Source organism: Falco peregrinus, chromosome 3, assembly GCF_023634155.1.
Source record: "Falco peregrinus isolate bFalPer1 chromosome 3, bFalPer1.pri, whole genome shotgun sequence".
In the NCBI taxonomy this organism is placed as follows: Eukaryota; Metazoa; Chordata; class Aves; order Falconiformes; family Falconidae; genus Falco; species Falco peregrinus.
Genome location: NC_073723.1, coordinates 117989414 through 118009789, shown reverse-complemented (window position 1 = coordinate 118009789; position 20376 = coordinate 117989414). Strand labels below are relative to the sequence as shown.

The 20376-nt window shown below is 57.2% G+C and overlaps 1 protein-coding gene across 6 annotated transcripts in view; it reads left to right on the top strand.

Moving 5' to 3' along the window:
• Positions 1–13601: 13601 nt before the first annotated feature.
• Positions 13602–20376, top strand: part of NFYC (nuclear transcription factor Y subunit gamma) — a 37128-nt gene continuing 30353 nt past the window's right edge. For 3 of the 6 annotated variants that reach the window (XM_055799201.1, XM_055799205.1, XM_055799202.1), the window contains exon 1: positions 13602–13775. The gene's annotated coding sequence lies outside the window, so the exon portion shown is untranslated. Of the gene's footprint in view, positions 13776–17665; positions 17826–20376 lie in introns of those variants that run through there. The other 3 variants (XM_055799206.1, XM_055799204.1, XM_055799203.1) reach the window with 2 other exon arrangements.

The following is a 20376-nucleotide window of genomic DNA, read 5'->3' as shown; positions in this document are numbered from 1 at the left end:
AACACCACGACAGCATCCTCGGCAGGCACAGACGGCCCTGATGCTGCCTCTGCCCCCAGCTCCCGTTCCCCAGCAGTGGGTGGGGGATTCAGGGAATGGCACCAGGTTTCCCTGCACCTCCCACTCTGCATTTCATCTATTTTCTATACTGCAAAACACCTGGATTCCCAGAGCAAACAACCGCGACACTCCAGCAGCGGCTGGATCGCATGCAAGCCCCCTCCTTCCCTGCCATGGAAGCACGTCCCCGAGCCGTGGGGTGGGGGGCAGCGCCCACAGCCCCCACCAGCGCTTACCGCTGTCACACTGCAACGACAACAACCACCGCGAGTGCCGAGAAGTTCTCCAGCAAGCCAGCCCCGTTTTGCCACCGGGCTGGGATGGCTGCAGGATGCACGGAGCCAGCGGGCACCGGCTGAGCAGCTGGGAGAGGTGTCATGGCTGTAGCATCCCCCTGGCTGCTCCGCTGCTTGGTGGACACGCAGCCAGCCCCTGATGCTGATGCACAACACGCAGACAAGCACCACCAGCAAGAAAACAGCTTCCCTGTTGCATTTCGATCTCTGCTACGGCTGCCTGGGCTGAGCCCTGCCCTCCCCGCACATGGCACCCCAAAGGAAAAGAGGAGACGGAGGCATCTTACCGTCCTGCGCAGGTGGAGGAGGACTGGGCAGCGCCCACCCCGCTCTGCCCGCCGAGAAGGCTCAGCCCCCCAGCCCCATCCCCGGCTGGAGATGGAGGGTGACGGGTCTGGTTAATCTTTAAAGGGCTCTGGAGAGTGGGGCTGTGCCGATGCTGCTTCAGCATCTCCTTCAGCATCTCCATGGTTACATCGCTGACCCAGTTCTCCTCCCAGCCCCAAGCAGGGGCAGAGCGGTCCAGCACGGTGGGATGCACCTCAGTGATGCTGGGGGCATCCCTCTGCCAGGCTTTGGGTGCCTGATGATCCTGCTGGATCCCCCCAGCCGGGTGTCACGGGTCTGCCGGGGGACGATAGATCGGGGAAAAGCGGGATGCAAGGCGGCACGGAAGGTTGGGGTTGCAGGTGACCCCAGGGAGCAGATGGGGCTCTACAGCCCCACGGCTGGTGCATCCCAGTGACCAGACAGTGCCAGGGTCTGCACATAGCAAAGGACTGTCTGGGGCTTTGAGGGAGCGCTGGCCTCAAATATCCCACCGAAATAGAAATGAGGGGCAAAATATTGATGGAAAAAATCGGGTGCTTTGGCAAAGGCTCTGGGGAAGGAGGGAGGAGCCCAGGAGGGACCCCACACAGGTGGGGATGGGTCCCTGACACAGGTGAAAAGAGGAGGGTGGTGATAAATGAGCATGGTGGGGCTGGCTGGGATGCTGCCTTTGTGGGGAAAGAGGCAGAGGGATTTTAGGGACCATCTGCTCCCTCAAAGACCTCAGTGTGGGTATCCCTAGGGAATTTCCTAGGTTGGAAAGCCCTGGCAGTGGGGCCACAGGTCCTCTTGCTCCTGGGTGCCCCTGCAGTCCCTGGCCCCCTGCAGTGGGGTTGCTTCCAGCCTGGAGGGGAAGCACTGAAATGCTGCTGACATCTGGAGCAGGTAGGCCCTAAAATCAGCGGTTTGGGGGAAAGGAAACTTGCTAGAGCTGCCGCTATGAGGCCCTGCCAGTCCTGAGCAAGGCACAATGTTCTGGGGCAAGCCACAGCAGCCCAGCTTGCAAGCACATATTCCTCCTTTTATTAGGAAATAAGGCAAGGACATATTTCCCCTAAAAGTACTTAATTCTAATTAATTGCTTCAGGTTTGATAGGCTTATATAAATTTAATTGCCCAGCAAGAGGTATAATTCAGTGCACATGAGCTGAGAACTTGCAAGTTAACTCCAGCTACTGGAGTTAAGCATCTCGTGGCTCGGGCAGGGTATGGAAGTTATAGTCTGGCTGAAACTTGCTGCAGGCACAGCATTAATCCTCCTGCACAATCTCCACGGGAAACAGAAACCTTGAAATTAAAGAATGATTCCAAATGTGCTCCATTTGTAGGAAAAGTGGAGCTTAGAGAAGTTTGGATGGGGCCGAGCCAGGGCTGTGCTGAGGGATGCTGTATGAGGATGCTCCAGCTCATGCCAGCCCCTTCCCATGCACCGGGAAAAAGGCCTGGCTGCTGCACGAGTGAGGTTTAGCAAGCTTGTGCCTGGAAGGAAGAAGAGGAGGGCCATGGGGCAAATCCCATGGCATGCTCCTGCCGTGTTGTTCCAGTCCAGGTGATTCTCCAAAATGCAGGTGCCTGCATCTGGGTGGGAGCAGGAGGACAAAACACCAAAGCTGCTCACCCACCCCATCCAGCATCGGAGCTGCTCTCTGGGAGGGATGGCAGAGCAGTGCCCTGGCGTGCGGGGCTTTGCCAAGGAGACCGTGCAGCCCGGTCTGTCTGCAGAGCCAGAGGTTTTCCATCTGGATGGGAAGTGCTGGTGGTAGTTTTGTGGGTGAAGAGCTCGGTCCCCTGCCCAGATGTGGTGACAGTGGCCAGTGTTGTGGCCTCAGGACATCCCCAAGGGCTGAGTGATGGCTTCACGGAGACCAGCTCTTCCAGCAACCCAAGCAATGCATCGCACTCTTATGGGATAAGCAGTGGGATGGTATTCCTCAAGCCTGGCAGTGGCTCAGGTCTGAACAGCACTTCTGGTGCAGGTGCTCCTCTCCCTGCTGCCGTGCTGCTCCCGTGCATGGGGACGGGCTGGGAGCACCGCTGGGACCCAGAGCAAGAGAGAACTGGAGCTGCAGCCCTGCGTGGGGTCCCCAGTGCAGCAGTGACACGGAACTGACTGTCCCATGCCGGAGCGTGTGTCTTCCTCAGTCCTGGCTCTGACCAAATGCCATTACCTCGGCCATGGAAATTTACTCGCCATCCCCTTCACAAACCATGTGTCACCTCCAGCCAGGCTGGTGCCGCAGCTCCAGCAGAAGTGGCGCTGCTGGCAGATGGGATCCATCCAGGAGCACTGGGACAGGGAACAGAGTATCTCCAAGAGGAACAGGCAGGAACACGACATCTTCCAGCACCCTCCTCGCATTCATCTTTCACTGGGTGGGGGGACGGCTGCGGGAGCTGGGGGCACCCGTGTCTGCCCCTGCCTGGTGGCCAGATCTTGGGCTAAGCCCCCTCTGAGATGCCAGGATCCCAGGGCCAGCGCCCTGACCACACCGTCCCTTTCCCCCATGTCCCTGCATGACGTCTGCTGCTCGGTTAAATCAGATCTGTGCTGAATCTTATCGTTTCCTAGGCAACATAAAAGAATCAGAGGAGCAAAAGCCACTCGGCGGGACTGCGGCTGGGGGACAGCCAGCTCCTACCAAGCCCAGCCTGCTGGGTTAGCTGCCCGGCAGACGAGGGCTCGTGGCACTGCGGCAAGCACCAGGGCATCCCTGATGGTCTGGTCTCATCCTGCAGACATGCTGCCTGGACCAGGCTCCCGCAGGGCAGAGCTCAGTGCCACCGCGTTGGCTGCACCCTGGTGCTGGTTTTGGTCATGCGAGGCAGCTTGGGAGGGAGCAGGACCTCACTGGGGACATGCGTGAGCAGGCACGTGGCCGCTGCCAGCAGCCACCTTGGGTACCATGATGCTGCAGCCATGTGGCCCCCAAAACTGAGGCACTTCCATGGGGAGACAGCAGGGATGTCCGAAACCAGCCCAGGGCCTTTGGTGTCCCCAGGGATGGGTTGGGGATGGCATCGCTGGCGCCCAGACCCCAAACCTTTGCCTGGTGCTTGAGCACTGAGGGTCTGCACCACCACGACAGGGCCAGGGTTGGTACCAATCTCCACCAGCATGGAAGGGCTGTGGAAAGGAGCTTTTCCTACCCAGCAGCCGCTGCCTTCCCAGCTGCACAGCTTCGAGTTCTGCAATGCAGCTCACACAGCTCGTCTGCTGTGTGTGAATCCCATCAATATTTCATGGAGCTGCTTCCTCCAGGGGAAGGACTGCTATCAGCTCTGGCTTTCTGCTGCTCCTACTAGCGCTCCTCTTCTTGCAGAGAACATCTGATTTCCTTCCATTGGCGGCCAGCACCCAACAACACCCCCTTTCCCTCCCCTTTCTGCATTAGCAAATGCTGCTTTACCTTTCAGGGACTCTGTATCCCACATGGGCCAAGAGCTCTAAAGTCCTCTTGGGTTCAAATCAAAGTACTGACCACATTCTGCCCCGTGTCACTTAAGCCTGCCCACAGCAGAGCCACACAATGATACAGCCCCATGTTGGGCTCCCCAGGACCAAGCCATCAACCCCACAGCCCCAGGATGGGTGACCAAACCCACCCTGTGGCCCCTCCAGCTCTGTGTCCAGCAGCAGGATGGTGAATGTGGCCCCCTGACAGCATCCAGCCCATGGGTCCCAGCTTGCTCCGGAGCCCGGCAGGAGCCAGGGGGTAAGCAGGCTTGTTTGCAGAAAAAGTTGCTTTTTAAATGCTAAGGCTGCACTATTATAGCAAAGCTTCTTCAGGGATCAGCAGAAAACCTGCTTGCCATGGGAAGACTTCTGTCAGCCAAAGTGATGCCAAGAGACGGCGGGAGCCTGGCACTGCCCATGGCAAACACCCATCACTCTGCCATGGTCTGTGCCTGATCTGATGTGGGAAGCCAGGGCAGCTCTCCTGGGACTGGCACCAGCACCCATGTCCCCAGCAGAGCCGGGGGACAAGCCAGTGGGGCACTGGAACAGCTGCTCCCAGCAAGGCACTGCTCACTGGAGCCCACATGCCTTGGGTGGGGAGAGGGACAACGCATGAGTGTGCCCAGAGGCCAAACGCTTTTGCATCACCCTACCACCCAACAACTAAAATAGGTGCAATTTGCTATTTGCAAGCTGAGAGACCTCCAGGTCCAAGAGCCGCTTTGTCTGCAGTAAGGACAAGGAGCCCAGGGAGGCTCTTACCATGATCCCTCCGCGGCTGAACACAGCATCCCAAGGCAGATGGGGAGCCCCTGAACCTGGCAGGCAGCGGGCACGGTGTGTCAGTGTCAGGCTGTCAGTGCTGTGCTACATCTCTTCAAAATAATTATCAAATAAGCCTGTTTCCCTGCTATTTGAGATGCTGTGACAAAACATTTTAAGTGCATCGAAATGGATGCAAGGAGATGGTGCCGTGTGGCTTGGGTTTTAATAAGCAGGAAAATTAGGTATTTTCATAACCTTAAACTGCATCTTGCGTCAATGTGATGCTTCCCGTAGGGCTGTGCGGCAGCGAGAGCAGGCATGAGCCCATGGAATGCCCAGTCCACACGGGCTGACTCAGCTGAGCTCCAGGGGCAGGAGAAGCTGCAGGAGGACAGACCTGGGGTGTGTGGGGGAAGCTGGTGGGGATTTTTCCCCAGTGCCACAATCTCATCCTTTGTCTGTATCCCACAAAGACCACTGCGACCAGTGCTGCGAGGACAGGGATGAAGCGAGAGCCCAGCAGTGCCATGCCTGCGGAGTGGAGCGCTGGGACGTGGGAGGCAGCAGGAGCGTGCCCTCGCAAAGGGATGTCAGAGGAGGTACATTGCTCTTCAGGAGAGATGTGTAAGCACAGCAAAAGGGCTGGCTTTCGAGAGGTGTTGATGTAGAAAGAAATGGGCACACGTCTAAACCGGGGCTGGAGGTGAGAAGTGTGGGAGCAGTCACTTGACTGCTGGGGGAAGCGGCCGTGCGATGCAGTCAGCCATGCCAGGGCTGGTTTGGGCAGGTGGCCCCTCGTCCCACAGCAGTGGGATGACCCCAGGCTGCTATGCCTGGCAGCAAGGCCCGTTCCCATGCTGCTGGCCTAAGGGGATCCGCAGGCTCCTGCTCTCAGCACACTAATGAAATAAGCAGCAAAGCCCCGCGGGATGTTTCCTGTGCACCAAGTGATGCAATTCAGCCCAGAGCTAATGTTTTGCTCAGCCTTGAAAGACCCCTCACTATGCTTCCCAGACCCCCCGGAGTGGGCACTGGCCATCGCAGAGCCCGGCACAGCCACCACCTCCTGGGGAGGGCAACTTTGCCTCCCCACGTGGGGGCCCTCGGGACCATTTTGAGGTGCAGGGTGGCCACTGCTCCTCAGCAGTTCAGTAGACGTGGTGGCTGGCCAGGGCCATGCGCATTTGGGTGCTTCTCTGCTGTGGGGAATAAGCAATGCCCACGCTGCCCTCAGGCTTCTCCCCACTCGCTGTAACCTGAGTTAAAGTAAGCAGGGAGCAGCGCAGGGGCCTTTGCCCATCCTGGGGTATTTTTTCACTTTCTTACCAGTTCTTTAACAGATTTCCCTACAGAACCAGCCACAGCACCTGCCTGAAACACCACAGAGCACAGAAGGGTCTCTGGATTGAGCAGAGTCAAAGCAATGTACGAAGCGCAGGCTGGAGACGCTGGGAAGCCCGGGGAGAGGTGAGCGCCGGCGTTACGTGGGCTGCTGGGTTCAAGGATGACGCCCTGAGGCAAGCCCTCCCGAGGCAGGACCCCCGGCTTTCACCGGTCCCGACCCCCGGCTTTCACCGGTCCCTACCCCCGTTTGCCCGGCGGTGGGGACCAGCGTGCACGGGACGGGGTTGACGTCAACGGGCTTTCAGCGGGGATGATGGATGGTACGGGAAAGCACTCCCGTTCCCCAGCCGCTGGCTGGGAAACGCTGCCCATCGCCCCGAGCTGCGGAGGGCTCCGGTACACCGGCCCCGGCAGCGCCCGGCTGGGGACCCCCTGGGGACGGGGCGAGCGTGGCCGCAGCACCCACGCTTTCGGTGCAGCGACATTTTCGGGGTGTCCACGTCACGGCTTGGAGCCTGGGGTATGTTTTCAGGGTGCCAGGCACACCTCGTAGGCAGCCGTGGGGTGCGGGGGGAGCAGCAAGGCTGTCCCACCGGGGGTCGGGACCCTTCCTTCCTCCCTCTGCCCTCCCCGGGGCTACAGGAGCGCCCATCCCGCTCCTTCCCAGCACCGCATCCGCGACGGCCAACCCCCAAAATCGCTGCCCCCCCCCACCTGCCGCCGGCCGGGGGATGCTCCGAGGCAGGTGCGGCCCCGCCGCTGGCCGCGGGGACCGAGGCGGTCGCCGCCCCGGTGGCCCGGGAGCGCCCCACCCGCGCCGCCGCCGCGGGCACTCACCGCCGCTGCCGCCGCCGCCGCCGCCCGTGCCCGCTCCTCCCCTCGGCCCCGGCGGGCTGCTGGGAGCGGCGGGCGGGGGAGCCCCGGGCCCGGCCCCGACGGCCTGGGCTGCGGCGGAGAGGGGCCGGCATCCCCCCGAGGGTCCCACCGGGGCCCCCCGAGAGGTGCCGGCTGCGTCCCGCTCCTAGCGGCTGCACGCTGAGAGCGGCCAGCTGGACCCCAACAGCCACCGGCCAGAGCTTACACCCAGCAACTGGATTCTAGGGGCTGCTGGCTGCACCCGACACCAGCCAGCTGGACCCTACACGCATTAGCTGGACCACAAAAACCACCAGCTGGACCCTACACCCATCAGCTGGACCCCAAAAGCCACCAGCTGGACCCTACACCCATCAACTGGACCCCAAAAGCCACCAGTTGGACCTTATAACCATCAATTGAACCCAAAGAGATTCCAGCCACGCCCTACACCCATCAACTAGACCCCAGGAGCCTCCAGCCGGACCCTACAACCATCAGCTGAACCCAAAGATATTCCAGCCGGACCCTACACCCATCAGCCGGCCCCCAAAAGCCTCCAGTTGGACCCTACACCCATCAGCCCGACCCCAAAATCCTCCAGTTGGACCCTACACCCATCAGCCGAACCCCAAAAGCCACCAGTTGGACCCTACACCCATCAGCCGGGCCCCAAAAGCCACCAGTTGGACCCTACACCCATCAGCCGGACCCCAAAAGCCACCAGTTGGACCCTACACCCATCAGCCGGGCCCCAAAAGCCACCAGTTGGACCCTACACCCATCAGCCGAACCCCAAAAGCCTCCAGTTGGACCCTACACCCATCAGCCCGACCCCAAAATCCTCCAGTTGGACCCTACACCCATCAGCCGAACCCCAAAAGCCACCAGTTGGACCCTACACCCATCAGCCGGACCCCAAAAGCCACCAGTTGGACCCTACACCCATCAGCCGGGCCCCAAAAGCCACCAGTTGGACCCTACACCCATCAGCCGAACCCCAAAAGCCTCCAGTTGGACCCTACACCCATCAGCCGGGCCCCAAAAGCCACCAGTTGGACCCTACACCCATCAGCCGGACCCCAAAAGCCACCAGTTGGACCCTACGCCCATCAGCCGGGCCCCAAAAGCCACCAGTTGGACCCTACGCCCATCAGCTGGGCCCCAAAAGCCACCAGTTGGACCCTATGCCCATCAGCCGGGCCCCAAAAGCCACAAGCCGGAACCCCCACCCATCAGCCGGACCCCCGGAGCTGCCCACAGGACTGCGGGAGCCTCCAGCCAGACCTGAAGCGCTGCCAGCCGGTCCCTGCTCAGCCTGGGTGGCCGCGGTGCCTGCTCCTTCGGGAACACGTAAACCTCCCGGCTATGATCCCTTTCGGTGGCGGGTGCAAACGTGGCCCTCCCAGGGGGAACGAGGACTGAGGGGGCACTTCTTGTGCCCTGGTTCTTGCTGAAGGAGAAAGTTTGAATGGAGAGGCAGCCCTGGTTCCTGCACTGCCCTTGGACTCACCTTGGCTCCCTGAATGCAAACACTAATTTTCCTCTAAGCAGCGTCTCTTTTTACTCATGTTAAATTCCTCTAGTGCTTTCCCTGCGTTGCCTCTGCAGGCTGAGCACCGCAGCTGACATGGAGCCACGTGCCAGGAGGAAACCCTCCTTCACCGACTTTAACTCTGTCCCTCCCTAAAATAGCACTGGGCTTGGATTTCCCAGTGGGTGGGCTCCCCATCTTTGCAGTGCTGGGGGTCCCCGAGCCACTGGCAGCACCCTGGGCTGCAGGGAACCACCCAGCCCTCAGGGGTAAAGCCTCCACCAGGTTCCTCGTACTCGGGTCAGAGTCTGGGTGCAATTTGGGACCGCATCCCTGGGGTGGGCTGGTGGGTACGATGCTCAATGGGCATCCATCAGTGCAGGGAGGATGGGGAAAAATTTCCCCCTGCGGTGGGTGCTGGAGGGGAAGGGGATGCTGGGGAGAGCGGGGATGTGGCGGGTCCCGGTGTTGCGTGCGGGAAAGCTGGTTAAGGAGCAGGAATAGCTGAAAGAACTAAATATGGAAACTTGGATAAAACATCGCTGAAGTAAGGAGATGGTTTCCTAACAGAATTCAAAGCATATAAACAAACTCAGGGAGGGAGAGAGGTTGTCTGGAGGGGGCCTTTATGAGTAATAGTTAGAAAAACTAGCTGAAAATATCTCGGTAGGGAAGGCTATTTCATCAAAGCAAACTTCAAGCTTTCTGGGGAAAGTGTCAGTCCTGGGAACACATTGTTTTGGGGAAAGAGATAGTGAAAACACGTGTCTCAGCAGTGAAAAGCCTCTGCTAACTTTTTTTTTCAACTGCCACATTTCAATGATAAAACATGGCATTTCATGACAATAATAAAATAATAATGACGAAGTTTTCAGTTTGATTAGTAGGAAACTTTCTGACCTGCTCCGGTTTTCTGCTTCCCTTGGCAGGTTGCTCTGGGATCCCTCGCTGACCTCCCGCTGGCAGGGACTCCATGGCTCGCTCCTGCACATTTGAGACCAGGGGTGTGTGACACTGACAGCCCCTGTGGTAAGTCCCCCGAGAAGCGCTTCCCCAGAGCGGGATGGACAAAAGCCCTGGGCTTGGTCTTGCACTGGGATCCCATCAGGGCTCTCCTATCTCTGATGTCTCTTAATTCGTTAAGGAGCTCAGCTCTCTGGTTTGCTGGCTCTTCACCACCGTCTCCTTTACATTTTGTTTTTGCACCAGTGAAAAGGGGGTGGTTTAATGCGATTACTCCGGTAAAGCCCACGTAAGAGGATTCGTGGAGCTTGACTTTATGGTACTGCAGGGGCTATTGGCAGCATGCAGCACAGGGATGAGCGTGCTGGCTCTGGGTTAAGGGAAAGCGTGGAAGAGGTTTTGCAAGCCCTGCCACTGTAGGCACCCCAAACCATGCTGTCCCTGCAGGGGTGACCCTGGGATTTTGCAAAACCCGTGGGTGTCATGTGCTGCCGTTACCCTGCCTCTGCTGGGCAGGCATCTGCCCGTAGCATGGCTGCTGCTCGTGCTGGCAAGAGGTGGATGTAATGGGCAACAGAAAACACAAAGAAGGGGCAGAAATGCTGGGAGACTGGAGCTGCCCTGGGGCTGGGGACTAGATAGACCCAGCGTGTTTTGCAGAGGCTTCTCCAAAATAATGCTGCCCTGGGCAGGTGCTAGTCCTTGTCCAGAGAGCCAGGCTGTGGGGTCAACCCCGGGTGGGCCGAGGGGCTTGTCCCCTTGGCACCACTGGGGCCTTTGCCCATGGAGATTGATGAGCACGTTGCTGCTGGGGCTCAGGGAGGTTGTCGGTGCTGTGTCAGCTCTGCAGCTTGCTCTCTCGTTCCTGCACCATGTCCCACTTCTCGCAGAAGGAGCTACGCTGAGATGCTGTAAAATCTCCTTTCGCTGTTCTGCAAGGAGCAATCGGGTCATGTGTGCTCACCAGTATCCTGCTGGGAAAGCTAGCATGGTTGATCTGTGCTGGGCACCAGCCAGGCAAGAGGCACTAACACACCATCTGCTACTCCTTGGGATGCTGCAGGCACCGGGAAACCCACTTTCCTGCAGCGGGACCAAGCAAGCTGAACCAAATCCCAGCTCTGAGCTGGGAGCTGCATCCTCTCCCCACTGCTGGCAAGGTGAAAGCACTCACCTGGGAATGGGGTCCCCAGTTAGAGCTGGGCTGAGCATCTTGGCTCAGAGTGGCTCATCTGCAGCTCATAAGGTTTCTAGATTTCATAACCCTGGGGTTTTTTTACCCATTTCTGTCATCTCTGCACTGGGGATGGAGGGCTTGGAGAACTAGGAAGAGCATGACAGTTGTTTGGGGCCAGAAAAGGTAAAAGTGCCTTGCTGTTCTGGGAGCTGAGCTTAGACCTCGAACTACTAGAGTATAAAAGTTGCTGATGACTCACAGCACTGGGGCTGACACTAGATTGTCCTTCAGGTCTTTTGGTCCCCCAAGGAATCCTTTGGCAGCACCCAAATCATCATCTCTCTCATGTCAAATTATCCTTCTGGGGTTTTCTTTCAATGCAGAAGACAATGTTTTCTACAGGGTCTTCAAAAATATGTGTACAGGCATATACTCTGAACTTAAACATACTTAAATATCATATAGATGGTCCCCAACTGGGAGATGTACCGGGTGGGATGTGGCAGTTGTGAGCTGGGTTAGGAGCTTGGTTTGTAGCCTGGCATCAGGTGTGAACAAAGATGTGGCACAACAGGGTGGCCTGCAGGATTAACAGGACCCAAAATCTGGCCCTAAACTGCCTCTTTCTTTTTTTTTTTTCCCTCAAATCTACAAGGCAGTGTGTCCATGTCCATGCATAATTTATATCCAGGTTTTTCTTTTCTATGCCTCAAAGCAACAGCTTATTTGGGATGAGTCCAGAGGACTGATGTAATGGGAGTCCCAAGGGACGGCAGGGGGCTGAGCTGAGAAGGGCCAGGCGCGTCACCTCTGCTCTAAGAAACAATCTTCCTAAGTGTCAAACAAATTCAGCCTTTCCAAAAGCTGGCCCTGGGGTGCAGGCAGTGCAGCACAGCTCCTCGGGGTCCCACTGCCGGCACAGGAGGGAATTGGCTGAGAAGGTAGCAGATGTTGGTTAAATACCAACTTGACAAACCACGAACAAATCTATGCAAGCACCAACAAAGCAAAGAGTGGAAAAGAGCTTTTTCTTTTTTTCCCCCCCCTCTTTCTTTCTTGTTTGTCTTGGCTTCTACGTGTTTCAGGCTGACACAGAGACCTCTGTGTTTGCAGATGGCTGCGATCCTTCTTGAGGAAGCTGAGCGGCTCCAGACAATGCATCCATTGCTGCTGACAGAGCAGGTGGGGAGGAAACGGAGCATCACGGGCGCAGCGCGACGGCACACAAAAGGATTCAGCTGGAGGAGGAGCAGAGTATTGTGCAGAAACCCCTTGAGTGGGGCCTGGTCCCTGGCAGGAAAAACAGCTGGCTGGTTTGACAGCTGTGCCTGGCAGTAAAGTCAGCAGTAGTGCCGGCTAATTGATTTATAAATGAGTCATTTTGAAGAGGGGCCATATACCATCACGTATCATCACCCTTGAACGTTACAACAAAAGGAAGCTAGCTCAGAAATTGTAAGAATTAAAAAAAAAAAAAACCAAACCCAACCAACTGTAGCATGACTTTTATTTCTCTTGGCTGCCTTGCAAGTGTCCTGAGATCACCAAGTTGCAAGACTTTCAATAAAACTGCAGGAATTTGCTGCAAGATATCTCCCACTTCAGTGCCAACAGTCTTCAGGGCAGCCAAGCTCTGAAACCACAGTGTATGCAGAAATTTGTCCCATTTCCTACATTTGGGCAAATGTCACACAACAGAAAGAACTGATCTGAACTCGCTGTGTTTACAGGACGCAGAAGGGATTTTCTCCTCTCTTGCACAGGGTGCAGAGCCTGCACAGCAAAACGTTGTATCAGAAACTTCACCAGCAGCCATCACCAATTTTGGAAACTCCATGGAAAGGGCGAGGGGAAGTGCAGTAGCCACACAGGGCCCAACCTTCCTTTCCCTTCTCAAATCACATTTAAAGCACCTGTCAGGCAAATCCTTTTTCTAGTTGTAAACTGAATGCAAACGATTTGGGCACCAGGAAGACAATAAGGAGGCAAAGATGGGAGTCACTTTTCAGGATGCACTTTTTCATGGGAAAAATACTGGAGCAGCATGAGTCACGCCTCAGTGTAACATGTCCCTGAGCCAGAAAAGCAGTCCCTGGGAAATGAGATAGCTGGCTGAACTGCAGCACAGACTTTTGCTTGAATCAGCTCCAGCTCGGGTAGGATAGTAGCAGAAAAGTTATCCTGTGATGATAGATCAGAGGCCTGTGTGAAGAGTGTTGGACAGCTCACTGAGGTTTAATTTGGACAGCTCTCAGGGCCATGACAGGCTGTGCTGGAACCCTCCCTGGATGAGCCAACAGGCTAAAAAGAGGAGCAGCTCCTCCACCGAGGGCTGTGGGATGCAGAGCTCTGACCCGTCACCCCAGGGGTCCTGGGAGAGCCCTCGGGCTATGATCCCCGTGCTGCAGGGGGCTGTCGGGGGAGAGCCAGGGCTTCAGAGGCAATAAGCAACAGCGACGGCTTCCTTCAACACCTCAGGGGAGACCCCGGGAGCGAGGCAGCGGGCCCCCTGCCCAGGGCACTGCCCCACGCCTGCCCCCACAGGCCCCGCTGGCGCCCGGGCCCGCACAGGCCTAGGCCGGGGAAGACCTGGGCCAGCCCCTGCCGCACCCCGAGGCCTGGCGCAGCCCCGAGGCACAGGCCGGCAGCCGCGGGTCCCTCACGCCGAAGCCCGGGCCACCGCTGCGGCCTGCCCGGACCCCCCGCCCGCTGCGGCCTCACCCGCGCCGGCCGCGGCCCGCCCCGCCCCTGCCCGGCGCAGCTCTCGCGAGATCAGTCGCGGGTCATGCGCCTGCGCAGTGCGGCCGCCCGGGGAAAGGGGTGGGGCCCCGCGCCGCCGCCTCACGGAGCCACCGCCATCTTGTTTCTCGGCCGCTGGGCGCTCGCTGTGCTCCGGCCGCCCCCCTCCCCCTCCTTCCCGCCTCCCGCCAACCGGGCCGGAGGCAGCGCGGCCGCCGGGCGGAGGAGGCGGAGGTCGCGGCGCCGGTCGCCCCGGTGAGTGCGCGGGAGGGCGGCGGGGGGAGGCGGCGGCGGCGGCCCGTGAGGGGGCGCGGGGCGGGGGCGGCCCGAGGGGTTCCCCCCTTCTCCCCCGCCAACGGCCGCGCTGCGATTGGCGGAGACGCACCGCGCCCGCTCATTGGCCCATGCCGGGGGAGGCGGGCGGAAGGGGCTGCGCGCTGATTGGGTCACGAGGAGCGGACCGGGGAGAAGCCAGGAAACCGAACCGTTTCCCCGCGCAGCCCGGCGTGGGGGAGGGGCGGGCTCGGGGCTCGGCCGCGGAGATGGGGGGACGGGGCCTGGCCGGGCCCGGCACTGCAGGAGCTGCAGGGCAGGATGCGGGGCCCTCCCTGGCAGCCAGCGGCGGGGGTGGGGGCGGGCCCGGCCTGCCGGGTCCCGGCAGGGGGTGTGCTGCGGGAGAGGTCGGTTTCACGTGCTGGTGATGCCGTATTTTACCGGTGTCTGGGGCTTTTGCTTTGCTCCGAAAGCCTTAAGGACGCTTATCCAGAGCGTGGCCCCGACGCTGGGTGGGGAGAGCGGCGGGATGATAAGCAGTGGGTCTCTGGTAAATATCTGAGGGATTGTCTAACCTCTGCTCGAAACCCCCGGGCACAGAGCACTATGAGAATATCTGCACATAAATACGGTCTCCTTAGATGCTGCTTTTTCCTGAACTGAGAAAATGAAGGAAATGCCCCCCAGTAACCAGTAAAGCACCGTGTGTTAAAAGCAGTATGAGTATGGCATGGACAGAAGCTAATTCTTTCTGGCTGGGTTGGATTTCATTCAGGTCAGTTCATTCTCCAGCCGCATCATTAGCTGTGCGGGTGTTGGGGGCAGCAGGGCTGAGTGGTGGGCACAGGACAGGTGGGGCGGCAGGACAGCCCTTTGGTGGCAGGGCTGGCTTATGCTTCATGTTGACTGAGCCATGTCCCAGGGCTGGGTCTAGAACCTGGAGCTCTGGTAGGCTTCAGGTTGCTGACAGAAGAAGAAGTAATAATGCTCGATAGTTCTCGAACGTGACTTCATATCGCCTTTTGAGACACTTGTCTCGTTGAGTAAAGTATTCTCCACGTACTAATGAAAAACTACTTGTGTGTCTCAACAGCCGTCTGAGTACAGGCAATTAAAAGGAAAGTCTTAGCTGGCTTCACTTGTGATGCAGAGCAAACAGCCTGCAAGCATGTGGTTAACTCTTAGTCCTGCATTCAGAAAATAGACCTCCTGGGTCATCAAACATCGTTTGCTGCTGTTGCCCTTGGCAACATTGTGTGCCTTTTCTTAGGCTTAACCATGTCCTTATTTAATTAGGTTACGTTTTTGGACTAAGCTGCTCCTGCAGAATCAGTGTTTGTCTTCAGCTGAGCTGTGCTCTGGTACCAGCCTACCAGTACTGTCCCTTAGGCATTGCTTGTTGTGGTGGAACCTGATGTAGTGTCACATCTGGCGTCGCGTGCTCCATCATAACCATGCTGTGTTTTGTGTCACTGTTAAAGGGGCTTGTTTGAGATGCCGGCTCACGCAGGGGCCACTGTGATCACACCGAGTGGAAGATTTAGACACATTTTTGGATGAACACAGAGTTCTTGGTCAAAGCAAAAAGTGGTGCCTTGAAAGCCCTGCAGAGGACAGATAGCTGTTTGCTCTAAGTGAGGAGTGGGAATCAAATGCAATCCCGCTGGTTCTCAGGTTGCTGCGGGATGGCAGGGTAACCTTGAGCCCATCATTTATCCTGTACAGCCAACCTGTTCCCTCTCATTATTTTGTACTTTATAAAGATAACTGGTGTTTGCCAGTGTACGTTCTCATGCCATACGTGAATAATGTGCAGCAAGGCATTCTCAGAAATGCTGCAACTTGCAGAATGCAGCAACAGATGACAGTTCCTGGGTTAAGAGCATTCCTTTCTCCCTGTGTCTTCCCAGTGGCTTTGTAGTTAAATCTTTCAAGTGGGATTTTGGCAGTTTCTCAGTGTTAGCTCAACTGCCCCGTGTGATTTCAGAGCAAGAACAGCTGCAGTGATTGAAATAAACCCTTTAGTGTAGGGCTTCCAAGAATTAATTTGTTTTTCTTCACGATCATGAAGAATTATTAAATGCTGTGAGAGCATTAGCTGTTCCTGTGGCCACGCTGGGTCCTACCTGTGTGCAGGAGAGGGGCTCTTGCTCCGTAGGGGACTGGGTCGCATCATGATGTGAGAAGGCACATGGGAATGTGTTTGGGCAGTTGTTACTACTCGAAATACCAGCCAGGCATTCCTCTTCTCTGCAGGAAAGGCGGTGGACTGTTCTGGGTTTGTTTTGCATGCCGCCTGAAAGTACCTTGCATACCTCTAATAGTAAGCATACCGCAGCTCAGAGGCCCTTGCTTTTATCTGAGGAATGACACAGGAAGAGAACAAAGCATTGCTAAGTATTACTATTTTTTCTAAGATGTGTTTTAAGCAATTATATTTAATAAATCACCAGGAAGGTCTATTTTTAAATTAATCTCTCCTTGCTATCTGATTCAAACTAATTTAATCTGCAGGGTTAGCGAAGCGTTGGCTGTGCTTTGTAATATTTTTTCCTCTGCTGCTCTATATAATCCTGTAAGCACATTATTTTCAAGCAGTAAATTGTATCTTGGAACACGGCTTGAAATCTGTTCAGATATTGGTAACTTGCTGGAAGTGATGGGTCTTTAGAGGTTAAAATATCATCTGTGCTTCATAAACACCCCGTTCCCATCTTTCAGTCCCATCCAAGAGCTACAGAAACGTTCTTGGAGGCTCTGAGAACCGTGGTGTGGGCAGAGCGAGGCTGGTGGGATGTTGTGTGCGGGGCTGAAGCCGCAAAGGGGGAAATCTCCAGCGTATGGCCAAGAGGGGAAAGCTCTGCCAGTGCTTGCATCGCTTCCCAGAGCATCCTTCGAGGAGGAATGTCAGAGGCATTCAGCCCTAGGGAGAGGGGTCGGGCTCTGCACCAGGAGGGTGTCTTTTTGGGCAGCCACCTGCTAAACCAGGGGCTTTATCTGTCTGAAAAGCAGGCTTTGATTGATTTCCGCCCCCCCCCGGATTATTTTTTCAGTCTCCCATAGGCACCAGAGCATGCATGTGATCCAGGCCGCTATGTGCTGTGTATGTGTTCTCGGTGGCTCAGAGGTGGGAAGTGCCACCGGACCAGCCGTTACCCGCAGCTCCCGGTGGCTGTGAACCCTCCACCGGGAACAGGCCTGTAACAGCCCTGCCACACAGTGCCCCCAGTCCCACGGGCTGCAGCCCCTTTGGCTTTGACGTCCCGTGGCTCAGTCCCGCTGCCCGCTCGGGGACCTCCGCGCTCCGTTCTGCGGCGGGGCCCGCTTTCTCTTAGCGGGAACCTCCCGGTGGCGGCTCGGGCCTGCCCTCCGCACCGCCGCGGGGAGAACGGCCCTCGACAGGCAGCGGGGGGGCCCGGCCCGGGCCCGCAGTGGGCCACCGGTGCTGGACGTGCACCCCCCCGCCGTGTGCCGGTGCGGCCCGGTCGCGGCTCCCTGAGCACCCGGTGCCCCGCCGGCGGCGTGTGCAGTACGGCGGGCGCTGCTTGGAGTGACAGCGGCGCGGGCCAATCGGTGGCCGCCCCACGAGCCTCCGCTTGTTTGACTTGGAGCTGCGCGGCCAATGGGAGCCGCCGGGGAGGGCCCGGCCGCCGCGCTGCGGAGGGGCCGCGGGCGGGGAGCGCGGCGGAGGCGCCGCTCTGACCCCTGCGCCGCCTCTCAAGGTAACTTTAAAGCAGGAAGTGGCCGGCGAGGTTGCGCTGCCGGCGGCAGCCAATGGAGGCGCGGGGCCGCGCCCTCCCCCGGCGGCGCGCAGCCAATAGGCGCGGGCGGGGCGGGCCGGCCGGGCGCAGCAGGGTAGGCTGAGCGGCGGCTGTTAAAGGGGCCGGCGGCCCGGTCCGGCGGGGACGCGGAGTCCCGACAGGCAGGGGTCAGCTCAAAGACAAAGGGATGGCGGGGAGGCCCGGGGGCCGCCGCATCCCCGCCGCAGCCTCCCTGTGGCTGGCGGGCAGGGCCTGTGGTGGCCGCGGCCCGGTAAGTTGCTCGCGGCGGTCGGAGCCGCGCTGACTGGGGCGGGGGACGGCCGCGGCGCGGCCCCGTGGCGGGGGAGCAGGCCCTGGCGGCGGGGGGCTGCCCGCCCGGCCTCGAGGTGACCGGCCTTGTGCGGCAGGAGGAGGGGGAGGCGGTGGGGCGGAGCGGGGGCGGTGGTTGGGGCCCGGGGCTGAGCCCCCCGGGGCAGGCGGGCATGGCTGGGGGCAGCGCGGGGCCGCGCCCTGCCCGCAGGGCCGCGCCGGGGCCGGTAACCGGCGCTGGGAGGGGGAGAAAATGGCAGCGCCTCCCCACACACACACAGCCCGCTCCCGGGGCTGCCGCCGACCCGCGGGTGGGGGGGTCTCCCCCGGCTGCCCTTGGCGGGGGCTGCCCGGCTGCTGAGAGTGAGCACCGGGCAGAACGTGGCTCCTTGAGGCGGGGGGGTAGGGGGACAGCGGCACCCCCATCACCCCCAAACCCCCAGCCCAACTCCAGCCAAGTATCAGCAGCCCTTTGTTTTCCTTTTTATTTGTGAATAAGCACTGAAGGTCATCGGAGCCCCGCAGCCCGGCGGTGACAGGCAGAGGAACGGGGTGACGGTACCGCTTAGCTTCCAAGTTTTCCAGCCTCAAGGGCTTTCGGGGCTGGCCCGGTGACACCCCGAGTCCCGGCTGGGCTTCCGTACGGCTGCCACCGGCCGTGCGGTGCCGCAGGGAAAGTTGCCGGAGCTAGGCCTGCCTTCACTAGCACGAGTGACCTTGAAATACCACTGCTCCCAGTTTCCAGAATGAAGGACAAAGTTTGTTGATGGCACTTTGGACTGCAACAAAAAAAAAAAAAGAAAAAAAAAAGAATCAAAGTAGAAAAATGAAAACTATTCCCAGTTGACATGGAGAATAGTTTGTAGATCAGAATTAAAGTTAGTTTTCGGCAAGGAGGCAAAGCACATTGCAGGCATTCCTTCTGCTCCGCTCCTATGGAGAGATGCTAAATGGTGCTGTTGGCGTCCTTGCCTTCCCGGGGATGAACTGGGTAACATAGCTCCAGTGTCCTCAGTCCTGCTTTTCCCTTTTTTTATTGTTGTTGTTTTCCCCGTTGCTAATTGACCTTCAAAGCCCTGTTTTGAAAATTAGAGGTAATTACAGTGTGCAACTTATTTTTGTAGGGATGTTAGAAAAATGGGCCCTGGCACGTGAACCTGATCTGCACGTCGGTGTCAGCTGCTAACAAAGGACCCAGTCGTGGGGTTGAACTTCAACCTGAATGGTCTTTGAATTGTTACAGCCTTTGAGTATTATTTTGGGTATTTTAATTTAAATTAAGACTGGTGAATAGCATCACCTTGTGCTAAAGCTTATAAGGCAAAGCTTATTCAACTTCCTGTGGCCCCTGGCATGGCATACTAGTTTCTGTCTGAGAAGGGGGGGGGCAGAATGAGAAACGTCATCGTAAGTCATCTGTTAATAATGGTGGCTGCTCCGGTACGTTAGTGGAATTGCAGTAACTTCTGTAGCAGGCTGTTGGCCAGAATCGGGAGATTTACTGTGAGCGTGAAGGTCATTGTTAGCATCTTTAAGCAAAAATGAGACTTGTTAAGATTTTTGCTTTGAAATTAGGGTATATTCAGCTGCTGTGTGTTGTTAAGGGGTGGCAGAACGCGAGGGAATCTGCAGCTACGATGAAATAAGAAATACTGCAGAAATGTTCGTTATACCCAATGTTTGTCATGTTTCATTGCTGGAGCTTGCAAGAGCTTGAAGCCGTGTAAGAATAGGTGCTGCTTGGTCTAGAAAGCAGGTCAAGAGCAGCAGGAAAAAACATAAAGATTTTGGTAGCACTGTAAAGGGTTTATTATTAGCAAATTACACCGGTTCCTGACTTTTTCTTGCAGCACTGTGAGGGAAAGGAAGGTCCTTGGATCCCATTTTACACCACTGAGAGAAGTTAGTTGTGTGTTTCCTGGGCTTTCCTGGTAGTTTTACCTGCTGGGAATGCAGGCTCAGAAGACAGGCCCATCTTTTTGTTTAAGGGACTTCATGCTTGTTTTTTGTACTAACTGAACGGGCAGCACAAGTAGCGAAGGCATGAAGAACAAGTTTTATCGTGGGAAGCTGTGGTCCCTGGGTTGAACACCTTGGTGGCTGGGAGGAGGAGGAAGAGGATACATGTGCACCTGGCTGGGAGGATGGTGATGCCCGCAGGAGGTCACCTTTCGAGCCACTGTATTTGGTTGGTTGGTGTGTTGTTTTGTGTGTGCTTTTGTTGTTTTTTTTTTTTTTAATCGGACTAGTAATCTTGCGTTTATATAATGTAGCGTGACATCTGTATTTTAATAGTGTTGGCACATGAAGCGGTTTCTTAATTTCAGGGTTTACCAATCTGCCCATGTTGTAAGCGATTTAAATTTTTATGGTTGCTAACTTAAACTCTTTTAATTACTATCGTTTGATAAAGAAGGCAATTTACCTTCTATTTCAGAGGGTCAAAAAATATAGCAACTGTTACAAGGGGCACCAAGAGCAAGATCAAACTTCAGGATACGTGCCAAAGCTTC